Here is a 13258-nt window from a genome sequence, read left to right as displayed (position 1 = left end):
TGCACTTAAAAAATAAGTTATAATAGTTTTTCTTATCTGTGTGCTCCTTAAAAATTTTTATATACAGAATTCTGTTGTCTGAAAATAAAGACAGATTTTCTTCCTTCTTCAATGTTTAATTCAACACTTGATATAAAATCTAGTTCCTTTGTGAGATGGAAATACTGGCAGAGGATACTGGTCTTAGCCTGTATAGCCCATGGAGGGGGAGGTTATTGGTGTGACAAGTGATAAGAACTAGAACATATTCTGTAGTTTCGGGAATAGGTTAGTTCTTCGTAGTTGTTTACTTATTTATAACTGTGGTTGTAATTATAAATCATATTTATATGTTTGTGTATATTTATTTATAAATGTAGTTAATCAGAATAGCTAAGGAGAGTGGTTTTATGCCCCTTAGGTTGAAAAAAGGAAAGAAATGCAAGGTTGCAACTGAAATGCCTTTTGATGGCGTCTATAGATATGGTCTACATGTTAAACACTATACTTTCTACTGTGTTCATTGTTATCACTTCTTACTCAACAGACAACAAATGAATTATTTACCTCCTTTCTCCACAAAACATATCTCCTTTCTTTTTCTTTATAATTTCTCATTAGCGCTTGATATCTTCGTGTACTTTCTTCAACCTCATATCCATAACTAGTGTATTGCTAAATTCTGCTCCTTCTCTCTTATCTTTGTGCCACAAAAGCCTTATCTCTTTAAATTATACTTCTCTCCTTGACCACCTGGAAAACCAGATATTTCCTCCATTATTAAAGCTATTTAAAATTCTTCTAGATAAAGGATCAAGCCTTGCACTTACCATTTCCCCTTTTGATTAATGTGAGCTTCTCTGTTGGCCTCACTTTCAAATCAATTCTATTCACCAAAAATCATTTTCCATCTTTGATCTTGAAAGAAGACACCTTCCTGGGCCTCTCCTTTTTATCAGCTTATTTTTTCTCATAGGATTTCATTACATTATCAATCTAGTTTATCTTCCATGAGTATCTCTTTAGTTAGTTTTAGCTGATCTTTGAACTTTTCGGGTACAAGGCAAAACAAATCTGAACACTGTAGTCTCTATGAATATTGTTCCTCTACTCATTTCAGAGAGTATCACTCAGGCATTCACACATTGACCAGGCTGGAGCCGGAATGGCAGGACATGTGTTTGTCCTCATTATTCGTGTTCCCCTAGTGCTTAGCACAGGACCCTGCACAAAGATGCCTCTTCAAGCTTCCTGATGACAGTGTCTTCCTGGTGCCTGATACCCTGCTGGGCTCTGAGGACAAAAAGAGGAATTTCCCTGAGCTTTGATGAGCTCACAATCCAACATGTACCAGTAAGAAAAGGACAATCTACTCAACATAATCATTGTTATGGTGGGAGCTCAGACAAACTGGAAACAGAGAAAAGATCTGTGGAGAGAAGGTTAGTGAAGGCTTCAGGAAGACAGTGGTACTAGAACCAGGCTTTGAAGGGGCTTCTGCCAGAAGAGAATCTGTTTAAGCAGAATAGTCTCGCAGACATCTCAGGTTGCTAAAGCTATGGTTGAAAACAACAGCATAATAAGGGCCAGCGTTCTGGACACTAGTCCCATCTTTGCTATTTCCTAGTCATGTGATTGTGAGTATATCACTTGTGTGTGCTCTGATTTTCCACTCTAATGGTTTGAATTTAGAATGTCAACCTCGCCCTCATGGAAACAACAAACAATGACCCCTAAGGAGGGGTCCTTGGGAGTGTGGCCTGAGGGATTATTTAAGATCCTCTCCTCCCCCTGTGCTCTCTCTGCTTCCAGCATCTGTGATGTGAGAGTGGAGCCTTGTATGTGTGCTTCCCACCGCCATGCCCTGAACTCCACAAACCTGGCCTGATATGGACTGAACCTGTAAATCTCCAAAAACTGTGAGCAAATAAATCTCTCTCTAAGTTGTGTGGTCAGTTGTTTAGCAGTAGGAATGTTGATGGAGATACCATGTTCTAAATATAAATGATATAATAACATTTCTCTCAAAAGGTCTATGAGGATCACATGAAATGATGCATGTGCAAACCCACTTCTATAAAATTATTTAAAAATAGCTTAATTCAATATATTTCCTACATATGTTATGAAAGTCTATATTCTCTATTTGTAAACTGATGGATGGCTATTTGCAGTTAAAATTATCTTTATGTTACAGGTAGAATATCCCTTATATGAAATGCTTAGAATCAAACATGTTTTGCATTATAGATATTTTTGGATGTTGAAAATTTACATAAATATAATATGGCATCATGGGGATAGGATCCAAGTCTACACATGACATTCACTTATGCTTCATATATATCCTATACAATAGGCTGCAAGTAATTTTACATAATATTTTTATTAATTTTGTTCATGAAAATTTCATGATGTAGAATTTCCACTTGTAGCATTGTGTTGATACTCAAAAAGTTTTATATTTCAGAGCATTTCAGATTTTAGTTCTTTGGTTTAGGAATATGATTTAAAATATCAAGCCCTACGGGCAGAAAAACACATTCTTTAGAATTATAAAAGCAAAAATATCAGAGGAACTATATAGCTTTGGCAAAATGTTTACCAGATAATTGTTATATAATACTTGTTTCAAAAAATATTTGACTTAGCCAGGTATAGTGGAGCACACTTGTAATTAGTAAGTGGAAGGCTGAGACAAGAGGATCACAGGTTTGAGGACAGTCTCAGGAATTTAGTGAGGCTCTTGGAAACCTAGTGAGATCTTATTTTCAAATAAGAAATAAAACTGGTAATTTCCAGTACCATACACACAGAAAAATTGTCTTAAAAAAGCAAATTAAGCTGGGTGTGGTGGCGCACACTTGTAATCCCTGCGCTTGGGAGGCGGAGACAGGAGGATCTCACAGGTTCGAAGCCAGCCTTGCTGCCTTAAGAGACCCTGTTTCCAAATTTAAAAAGTATAAAATAGGTCTGGAAGTGTAACCTGGAGGTAGAAGGGTTTCCAGTACCACCAAAAAAAAAAAAAAAAAAAAAAAAGCAAATTAAGGTGGCATATACCTGTAATCCCATGCTAGTACTTGGGAGGCTGAGAAGCCTCAGCATCTTAGGAAGGCCCTCAGTAACTTAGTGATAACCTGTTTCAAAATAAAAAAATAAAGTGGGCTGGGCCTAGATCTCGGAGGCAGAACACCCCTGGGTTCAATCCCCAAAACAACAGAAAAAAGAATGGAGAATCTTTGAGAAGAGAGAGTATTTGTGAGCTTGAATCATGCTCTATCATACCCTAAAATCAGAGCATACCTCCCTTCCACTACTTGGGGCCTGACCTCATTCCCAAACTATTATCTGACTTCAGGATGAGAGGGAGCAAGGTACTAGAACAATAATTATTAATGGGTGTTGTACTGTGTCCTCAAAAGGATGTTTTGTGAAGTAATTATGGGTTGTTACCATGATAAGCAACACTGAGTGAGGGAGGGTCTGGAATGGGTTACTAGCATTTCCTGGGCAGGAACCAGCAATACTAAGAAAACCATTCTGCAGTGTGCAAATGGACCCACACAAATGTAGGATTGTCCTGCATCTCTCATAACTTTGACATAGTCCACTGGACATTCATGCAGATTTTTAGAAAAAAATCCTATAGTATCCAACCCTAGACCCTGTGTTTAAAAATATACATGTTGAATACTCTTTTTTTTTTTTACAATTTTAAACATGTGTTGAGTTTGAAACTTTAACAAGTACTGTGTAGCATTTCAGAAAATTGCCACCAATGGCAGTGCTGTTTGTAGTAGTTGCATCTCCAAGAAAACAGCAGCCAATGCATAGCAGTGATTTCATGTATTCATATAAATATATTTGTTCCTTATTTATGAGTTACAAGTACAGTAGAAATAGGTTGGTAATCTACTGAATAGATATTATTTTCTTAAACTCAACTTTATTTTGTACATCTAGGTACTCCATTGTGAAGTCATGACCAAACATTTACAGACATAGCTGATTATAAACTACTTTTCTTAAAGTTAATATTCATTATACAGTCAAACAGTATATTTAGTTTTTGAAATTACACTTAAAGGTAGGGTATGTTGTCTCTGAGTTGTATTCTAGTATAATAAAGAGAATGTTAGCAAAAATTTCTCATAAAAGCAGGTACATTTGATAGGGTTGAGTATAGCTACTGGAGAAAGGCCAGATCGTTTTGTGTGTGTGTGTGTGTGTGTGTGTGTGTGTGTGTGTGTGTGTGTATGTGTGTGTGTGGCACTGGGAGTTGAACCCAGGCACATTCTATCTCTGAGATAAACCCCAGCCCTACTGTTCATTTTTTATTTTGAAACAGGGTCTTGCTAAGTTGTGAAAGCTGGCTGCAACCCTGAGATCCTCCTGCCTCAGCTTCCCAAGTACTGGGCATACAAGCATGTGCCACCATGCCTCGCTCAGATAGTTCTTATAAATGACCTGAATTCCTCCTGTCAACATTTAATACCATTTTGGGATTTTACTTTTTGCTTTCCTTTGGGGCTGGAAAAGAGCTACCCAGAACCACCTTAAAATTATCTTTCCTTTTCTAAGTCTAAAGGTATCAATGATTTCATTCCTCTACCCACTAGGCTTGGCACTGGAAAGAAAGCCTTTTCGGGGTGTAAGTACACTTTTACATGGCTCAAAGTTCCAAATCCATGTTTCTTGTGGAACTAGCTAAAGACCGGCAGCAGCTCCCGGCCCTATCACTGCAGCCATTCTTGAATGTGCCTTACCACTGGTCCTGCTGCGTGCGTGATTTGTGGCCCAGTGCGCCTTCACTCCAGAGCTGGGCCTGCTATAGTCTGCATTCTGCTCTCCACACTGCTAATTCACCAAGCTAATTAGGCTAGTTAAGGGTTTATTAAGGCAGAAATCTGTTGGAGTTTAGTCTCATTCATTGCTTTCAGAGAGACTTGCAAGGAAGCTCCGTCAGCTTTTGGAACAGGAACAGAATCTTAGAAGCTTGGCATTAGAAACCGCTGAAGGCGCCAACCTTCCAGGCCAGAGATTCTCGTCACAAAGAGTCCCGATTCAACTTTTTCCCTTGAGGCAAACTTCAAAGAATGCACAAATCAAAAACTCATATAATGAAAATAGACCGAGGGATAACGCACTTAGCTAGGACTTGCTGAAAGCAAATTTCTCCCACTGCACCTCGATTCTTTCCACTTACAGAACAGCCTCATGGTACTTAATTACTTGGGAGGAAGACAGACCCGGTTTCCTGAGCATGACTTACTTTATTACACTTGTGCTCCTTTCTTGTTATATACTTTCATTATTATTATTTTACAGATGAAGGAATATGTGAACTCTGTTTCCTATTTTCATTTAGTGGTGTTTTTATTTTGTTTTCTCCCCTTTATATAAGGTTTTAGAACAGCAGATAATTATGTTTTGGAACCAAATTTCCTTTAATGACTGAAAAAAATAATAAAATGAACATAACTATAGAGGTCAGCAAGCATAACCTTAAAACACAATATTTGGAGTTGTGAGGTTTTTTTTTTTTTTAGGTGAAATATCAGCTACTTAAGGAATTTTCTGGAAGAGTATAAACTCTAACTTTTTAGAGACTCATTTGGTCATTAGGCTCAATTTAGCAGCATAAAGCAGCACCCGAGGTTTTAATCGCTCGGGTTTCTCTTGTTTTTGTGTGCTCTTGGCATTGGCTAATTTCCCCCCTCTGGTGAATTGCTTACCTCCAGGGTTTTTGGGGATGGCAAGAGAAGAATGGCGTCCTCAGAACCTATGTAAGGGCACTGTTCACACATCCATGCACAAATCCAAAGAGCAAATGTCCAACCAGGGTGACTACTGCAGTGGGTCATTCACACTTTTTACTTGCACCTATATAGTGCCATTTATCTGCATGCTTTTGTGATTATTTGATTAAAATTTAATGCGTATTCAGCTAGTTGGCTTAAAAATTTATCAGAGTGCTTGCAAACCCAGAAACTTATGGTCTGGAATTAGAACTTTTCTACTGAAGCATTTTGGATTTCACAAAAGCAGACAGAAGCCATGCTTATTAGACAGATCTTCCCTCACATAATTTCTTTGGGGCATTAAAATTTTTACCACCACTATTTTGAAATTATGAAGACCATGCCATTTAGATTTGGATTATTGTCAACTATCAATTAGTTGAGAGAGGTGTGGGACTGCTTCCCCTGTTTAAACATTTTTCCATGCCACTGAAATTTTACAGCAAGCTTACTATTAACTGAACTTGTCAAGAATGTAGATGTCTGGTTCTTTGGATAAGGGAAGAGTTAATGAGAAAGTTCATTCTCTTAGAACTCTTGGACTTCTTTTAAAAATTAATTAGTCCCCATAATGGCTTTGGAAAACAAAGCATGTAAGACTAAACATCACTGAATCTTTCTTTCAGAGAACAAGATATCACTGTGCCTCAATGTCCTCATTCTGAAAGTTCATTATTATTTCATAGAACTGTAGTTAGAGAAGAGAGGGGACAGGACAGAACCTAAGTTGCTCCCTGGACTTATCTACTGTGGAATTCTTTACACTTATACCTTTTATATAAGTTTGTTTTTTTTTTAAACAAAATATACAGAGTCTGGAGCAGCCTTCCAGGGTTAAATTTTAGTTTCACAATTTATTCACAGTCTGATATTGGACAATTTAGTTCTCAGCTTCTGTTTCCTTATCTGTAAATTAGTTAAAATAGTAGGTCTTAGCACAACCCATTAATACTTACATTGTGAGTATTAAATAGCCACAGAAAAGCACTGAGGAGAATGTTTATGCCTAGAACTAGCCAAACTGCAAAGTCTGAAACACAGTCCCCAAGTTGCCCTCATGCTGGCAGCTTCGGCAAGTTCACGGGCTTCCAGACCTACTCCCAATTTTGATAGTTCACTGGAAGGGTTCATAGAACTCAATAAAAATCATGGTTACTGTTTTTTACAGTGATAGAATACAAATCAGAACTCTTTAAAAGTAGAGTCACATACGGTAGAGTTCAGGTAAGTTCTAATCTTGAAGCTTCTGTTGACCTTGGAATGTTCTACTCTCTAGATCTCAATATTTGGTGTTATGCATGCATGTTGCCAACTATGAGTGCTCACCCGACCTTCAGTGTCCAGAGTTCTTACTAAGACTTCTTTATATCAGCATGATTGATTGACAGATTCATTGCCCTTGTGGTTAAACTCAGCCTCCAGTCCTTCTCCTCATCCCTGAGGTTAAGCTGATGCCACATGGCCAAAAGGCTCGCCACGAGTCAGCCTGTCAGCAAAAAAAAACTATCAGTTCGGGACAAAGACTAGAGCACTCTTTGATTCAGACCAAATTCCCCATTACATAGTCTGACACTGACTCTTTTAATGTTTATAATTATTCATTATCCTATTTCTCCTACAAGAGGATCAAAGAAAACCCTTTTTCTACTTCTTTTTTTTAATTTTTTTTTCTTTTTTGGTGGTACTGAGGGTGGAACCCAGGGGCTTTCTACCTCTGGGCTATACTCCCAGACTTATATTTTTATATTTTTATTTGGAAACAGGGTCTCACTAAGTTGCTGAGAGCCTCACTAAATAGCTGTGGCTGGCTTTGAACCTGTGTGATCCTCCTGTCTCAACCTCCCAAGTGCAGGGATTACAAGCGTTCACCACCACGCCCGGCCTCTTTATTTTTTAAATATGAAAATGCTATGAATGTATACAAAACTACCAATTTCAATATCACAGACATATGTGTGTGGGGAGGGGAGAATGGGGAGGGCTCCAGTGAGGAGTGCACCAAGAACTATGTATGTGCATTTGTCATTTACTCTATACCCTACTCTATACCCTATATGATTAAATTAAAAAAAAGAAAATGAAAATGTTCAAACTTTCAGAAAAAGAACATTGCATAAAATACTTGTATACCCACTGATAGATCCAACAATTAGCATGATAACATATTTATTTGATCTATTTAGTCACACATAAGATTATAGATATTATATACATAAATATATATTTTTGCTGTATCTCTTGAAATTAAGTTCAGCTCTCTGAACTACTTATTCCTAAAATCTTAGCATGCATTTCTTAAGAACAAACACATCATTATTACAATGTAGAAAACTAACAGTAATTCCCTAATATACAATATACAGTCTCTCTTCTAACTAAGGAAAAAATATGAGATAACTGAAGTTATCTCATATTTGTCTCTAGAAACCATCTCTCCTTTGTGGAGGAATCTAGGTACTGTTAGGGTTTGAATCTGGAATGTCCCCTTAAAGTTCGTGCGTTGAAATCATGTCTCCAATGCACCAACATTCAGAGGTAGGGCATGGCTGGAGGGGGGCACGTCACAGAGCTGTGGCCTTGGGACTAAATATGTCCATGGGGGTGGGGGAGAGTCCTCTCACGATCTCTACTTTTACCTGCCATGACTAAAAGTGGCTTTTCTCTGCCACCATTTCTGCCTTGAAATCTACAGACCATGGACTGAAGAGTCAAATAAAGCTTTTCTTCTCTAAGCTGTGCTTATCAGCACAGCTGATCACAGGGATAAGAAAGCAACTAAAACAGTTGCCTTCTTGTTTCTTGCTGAATGCAAACTCTGGTGGTGTCATGTCCACAGCCCAGTTGTGCCAAGGAAGTGGGGGTAGATTTCCCAAAAGCCAAACGAGGTGCCTGGAAACACTGTGTGAAACATATGATATATTGGGATAAGCTTACACGAGATCAGTGCCTCCTCCAAGGATTGCTCAGAGGCTGTGGGCTGACGGATAGCACCTTTGTCCCCCATGGTGCTGTGCCAAGAGTGACTCCCCCCACCCAGCATTTTGTCTAGTGGTGGCCAGCTGGATGAGTGACATGTATCCTTTGCACAGTGCCCTCAGTGCCATGCCATCCCCTCTCAGAGAGGAGTTTTGTATGTCCAGCTCCAAAGCAGTGATGTCATCAGCACCCGCTTGCTTAGCTGCTTGCATGACCAGCATCCCAAGGAGCAACTGTCCTGGTGCACAGGCAAGGGAGTAGCTTTCTCCTGATAACACTAAGTTGCCCTAGTCCCCAGGGTACATAAGAGAACGCCAGTGTCCTTCAACATAATCTCTAGCTGGACTTTGTGGCCCAGGCTTGCTCTCAGTGTTCCGTCAACTTGGCGAGGTTTTGGGGAACCGAAAGGGGAAATTCGAAAGCATGGTGTTTGACTGTTCTCTTTTTCTTTAGGGATAATACAGGTGGCCGCCATTCAAGGCTTCCCATGACCATGTGGGTCTTACACACTTATCCTACTTTCCCACATACATTAACCTGACATTTTCTGAGTGTTTACTGTGTGCCAGGCATATCTTTCTGCACAAACTCTGCTCACGAACTGTTGGGTGGAGTCATTCAGTCACTTCAGCAGTTCTATCTCCTTTCTCTCTTAAACTTTGACATACAGGTTCTTGAAATGAAGACCTATAGAGGTCCCCTGGCTCACTCATCTTCAAAGTGTACCCCGTGGATTCAGTTGATGAGCTGTAGGGGCCGCCTCCAGGGCGAGGTGATAGCCAAGAGGGTGGGTTCTAGAGCTCCTCTCCGAAGCTCCTCTGCCACCATTGTGAAAGTCTTATTGGTATTCTACTGCTTTAAAACTGGTTTTACAAGTCATTAATCACATTCAGTCTGATTATTTTAAAGAAACAAAAGCACAAAACTGTGAATGGACTTGCTCAGTCAGCCAAAGGTTGTTTTGGGGAGAAGAACCATTTGACTCCCCGTGCTTCCCTCCAGCCTTTGGCCATTCTCTGGTCACTCCTCTCTGGTCCACTCACACCTCCTTCATGAACTGGGAGCATCTATTCCTTCTCTCCCCTCCAGCTGCTCAAGGTGATCCCCTTGTCATCTTTAGACCCTTTTTGGTCCAAACTCCCCACATTTAACACTTAATTTTGTGCCCTGGAAAAATCTTTTCAGTTCTCTTATGTAATTTGGTTGGATTCCCTTCAAAGTCAGTAGTACTATGAGAGTTGGGAGAACAACTTGGACCTGTAATTTAGTCCATGTATGTATTCCAATAAATATTCACTGAGTAATTACTATGCATCAGGTAACCAGTTAGGTGCTTTGGAGAACATAAGGATGAATAACTTCCTGCTTCCAGAGGCTCGAATTCTACTTGTGCAAATAGAGAAGGAAACAATTTTCCACACTATGAATGAAATCAGCACAAAATATAGGTCAAGAATGGTGCAACAGGAAAGGCAGCTCACAGTGACAGAAATTATCAATGTTTTCATTTGTTTCTATCACCAGGCTCATTGTAGACACTTCTTTATATGCAGAGGGTTTTACTCCATCTCAGTTTTGGTGAATTCGTATTCAAATTTGCTGTATTAAAAAAATCCAGAAGTGAATATGGCCAAAGGCTTGTCTTTCCTCATAATAGCAAAGCAAAAATTTATGTCTCTTCTTGGAGTTGTGATTACTGTGTAGCGCAGAATTCAGAACACAGTATCTGCTTATCAGTTTCTTGTTAAACATAGCTGTTGGTGGTTTGGGTATGCTGAGTAAGCCAGTTTTTTTTTTTTATAGAGTACCACTTATTACCAATTTCTCCCATTGAATCCATCTAAGAGTGAAAGCATATTTTTAAATCACTTTATTCTGATGTAGCTCCCACTATTAAAATATCTCACACATTTCTCAGGAAACTATAGCAATCTTTTTGAAATTCAAAGCAGACTCATCCCTAAGAATAAAACTACATCGTATCATCATTAAGATCATTTCCAACTCTGAGGCCACCTTCCTCCCATCCTCTACTCCCCCCAAACTCTATATTACCTGTTAGGTTCTTCAAATTCCACCGGTCATTTGTGTGACAGCCTGGAACTTTCTGGTCCAAAAAGATATCAGTGGAAGAGCCACAAGAAATACTCACAGCTAATTATTTCTTGGAAGTACAGCTAAGCATTAATTATGCCAAATCCAAATTGTCATTTTTGGCAGGCATTATATGGCAACCAGATGAATAATACTTTAAAAATGCTATTCAGTAAGTTAACTTATTTAGTTTCTTTGGGTTTGTTTATGGCTTACATCTGTTAGAGTCATTGAGATATAGTCCTGAAAATGAAATCCATTAGAGGAATGACATTAAAAGTTCACTCTGAAAGAGGTTAAGATTCTGTAATGGCTCTTGTAAATGTACATTTATTTGTGTTACCATATTATCAATGTAGGCTTCCTCACTGGGCTCTCTGCTCCAGAAGAACAGGGAAACCACCTTATCACTGCTGTATGCCCAGTGCCTTGCAAAATGCCCGGTATTCAGATGTTCAGTAGATTTTGATAAGTGAATGAACATGGGAGACAGACTTTGGTGAAATCCCAGAGTAGTGTTTGCTAAGTAAAATACAGTTAGAGATTAGGATGAACTTACAGATGGTCTAATAAAATTTTCAAAGGGTGAAAAACCTGGGGGAAAGTATAGGTTGGGAAAGATGACGTTGCTGCTTTACCAAGTCCAACAGAGAAGATAAGCATTCCTATGTTCAACTTAATGTAACTGTCAAAAAATTCCCACCCCCATTTCTCAACTCTCTGAATTTAAGAGGCTCATTGAAATGCATCCTATTTTAAAAAGGAGACCTATATCCTTTGGTCATAATCCATGAGAATGGTGAGAGAAATAGAAGTTTTTCAGATAGGATGTGATAGGCATCTTCAGTTGTTTGAAGAGCTGCTGGAGGAAGAAAAAAAAATTAATTCATTTGTTCCTAATCTTAGCAGAACTGGTATCAATGACTGGAGGTCTTGCCTCATCAGTTAGAAAGCACTTTCTAATTTTCAAAGCTGTTTGGGTGATAACTTCTTAAAAACTGGAGGTGTTTAATAATCCATTGGAGCAACTTCTTGCTTAATTCTATTATAATGGGTAAATCTAAGCCACATGAGGTAGAGAGTAGCTGATCCCAGGTGTTCTTTCCATTTTCAGAGTTATAACTTGGCTTCAGCGATTTGAGACCCATTAACCTAGGTCCTGAAATATTTATTTCTAGGGGAATTGCTTTGGTGCAACTGTTACTTTATGACCTAGAAAGAGAGGTATTGTAGAGGATGGTATAATTTCTTTCAGAAGAGTGAAGCTGGTCCTAAATCAAAGTAATCCTGGTGTAGCGGTGCACATCTGTAATGTCAATATTTGGAAGGCTGAGATAGGATTGCAGGTGTGTAGCAACTTAGTGAGACCCTGTTTCACTGAGTTCACTATTTATTTATCTATGTATTTACTAAAAAACATAGGTAAATAAATAAATAAATAAATAAACCAGAGGTAGAACCCTCCTGGGTTCAATCCACAGTACTCTCCCCTCAAATAAAAAGGAAATGTGGAAATACACAGGCTAAACATGTTATTGTCAGAATAGTATCAGAAAGAACAGAAATGTGTTCTTAAAGATATGGTATTAGAATTTTAAAAAATCTTGAGCCAAATAAAAGCAAAATGAGACAAAGATAGTTTAATTTTTGCATTAATTCCATACAATACTGGCCAGAATTATAGTTGATATATTTGGGCTGCACTATCCACTTAGCTTAATTTGGAAATTGATATAGCAGTGGTTACAACTCTAAGCCAAGTTCTTCCCTGACCATTCAGGACCACAGTCAGTTAAGTATTTAGTAAGTTCCTATGCTAAGTTGCTGAGGTTGGTATTAAACCTATGATCCTCCTGTCTCAGCCTCCCAAGTCCTGAAACTACAGGTGTGTGCCACCATGCTTGTCCAGCACACTCACATTTCAAGAGAGACAGATCTGAAGTTAACTGCCTACAACAAACCTACTTGATATATAGTCCTCAAATCTGTGTTTATCTGATTCCAGTTAAATTAGCGTTTATGAATAACTTCCTGTATTTTAGCCATTTCGCCAGCTAACTTCACAGTGACTATCTCATTCAATCCTGAATTGCTTTGTCAAACAGATTATCACTTTTCTTGTAGAGGTGAGAAAATCGAGAAGTAGATGTTAAATGACCTACGCAGGTCTTAATTCGAAGTCCTGTGTTTTCAGTAGCTTAATAAATGTCATCTTTAATGAAGAACACGTCAGTGGCTGTTATTATATTTAAAGTTGTGCAAGCATCATTATTTAATTTCAGAATGTTTTCATAACATTTCAAATACCTGGTATCTGTTAGCAGTCACTCCCCATTCCTTCTTTCTGCAGCCCCTCAGAATTTTGTCTACTCTGTGTGTCTATGGATCTTCCTATTCAGAGAATTTCG

This window comes from Muscardinus avellanarius (genome assembly GCF_963383645.1).
Source record: "Muscardinus avellanarius genome assembly, chromosome: 8".
Taxonomy (NCBI): domain Eukaryota; kingdom Metazoa; phylum Chordata; class Mammalia; order Rodentia; family Gliridae; genus Muscardinus; species Muscardinus avellanarius.
This window is presented reverse-complemented; position numbering follows the sequence as displayed.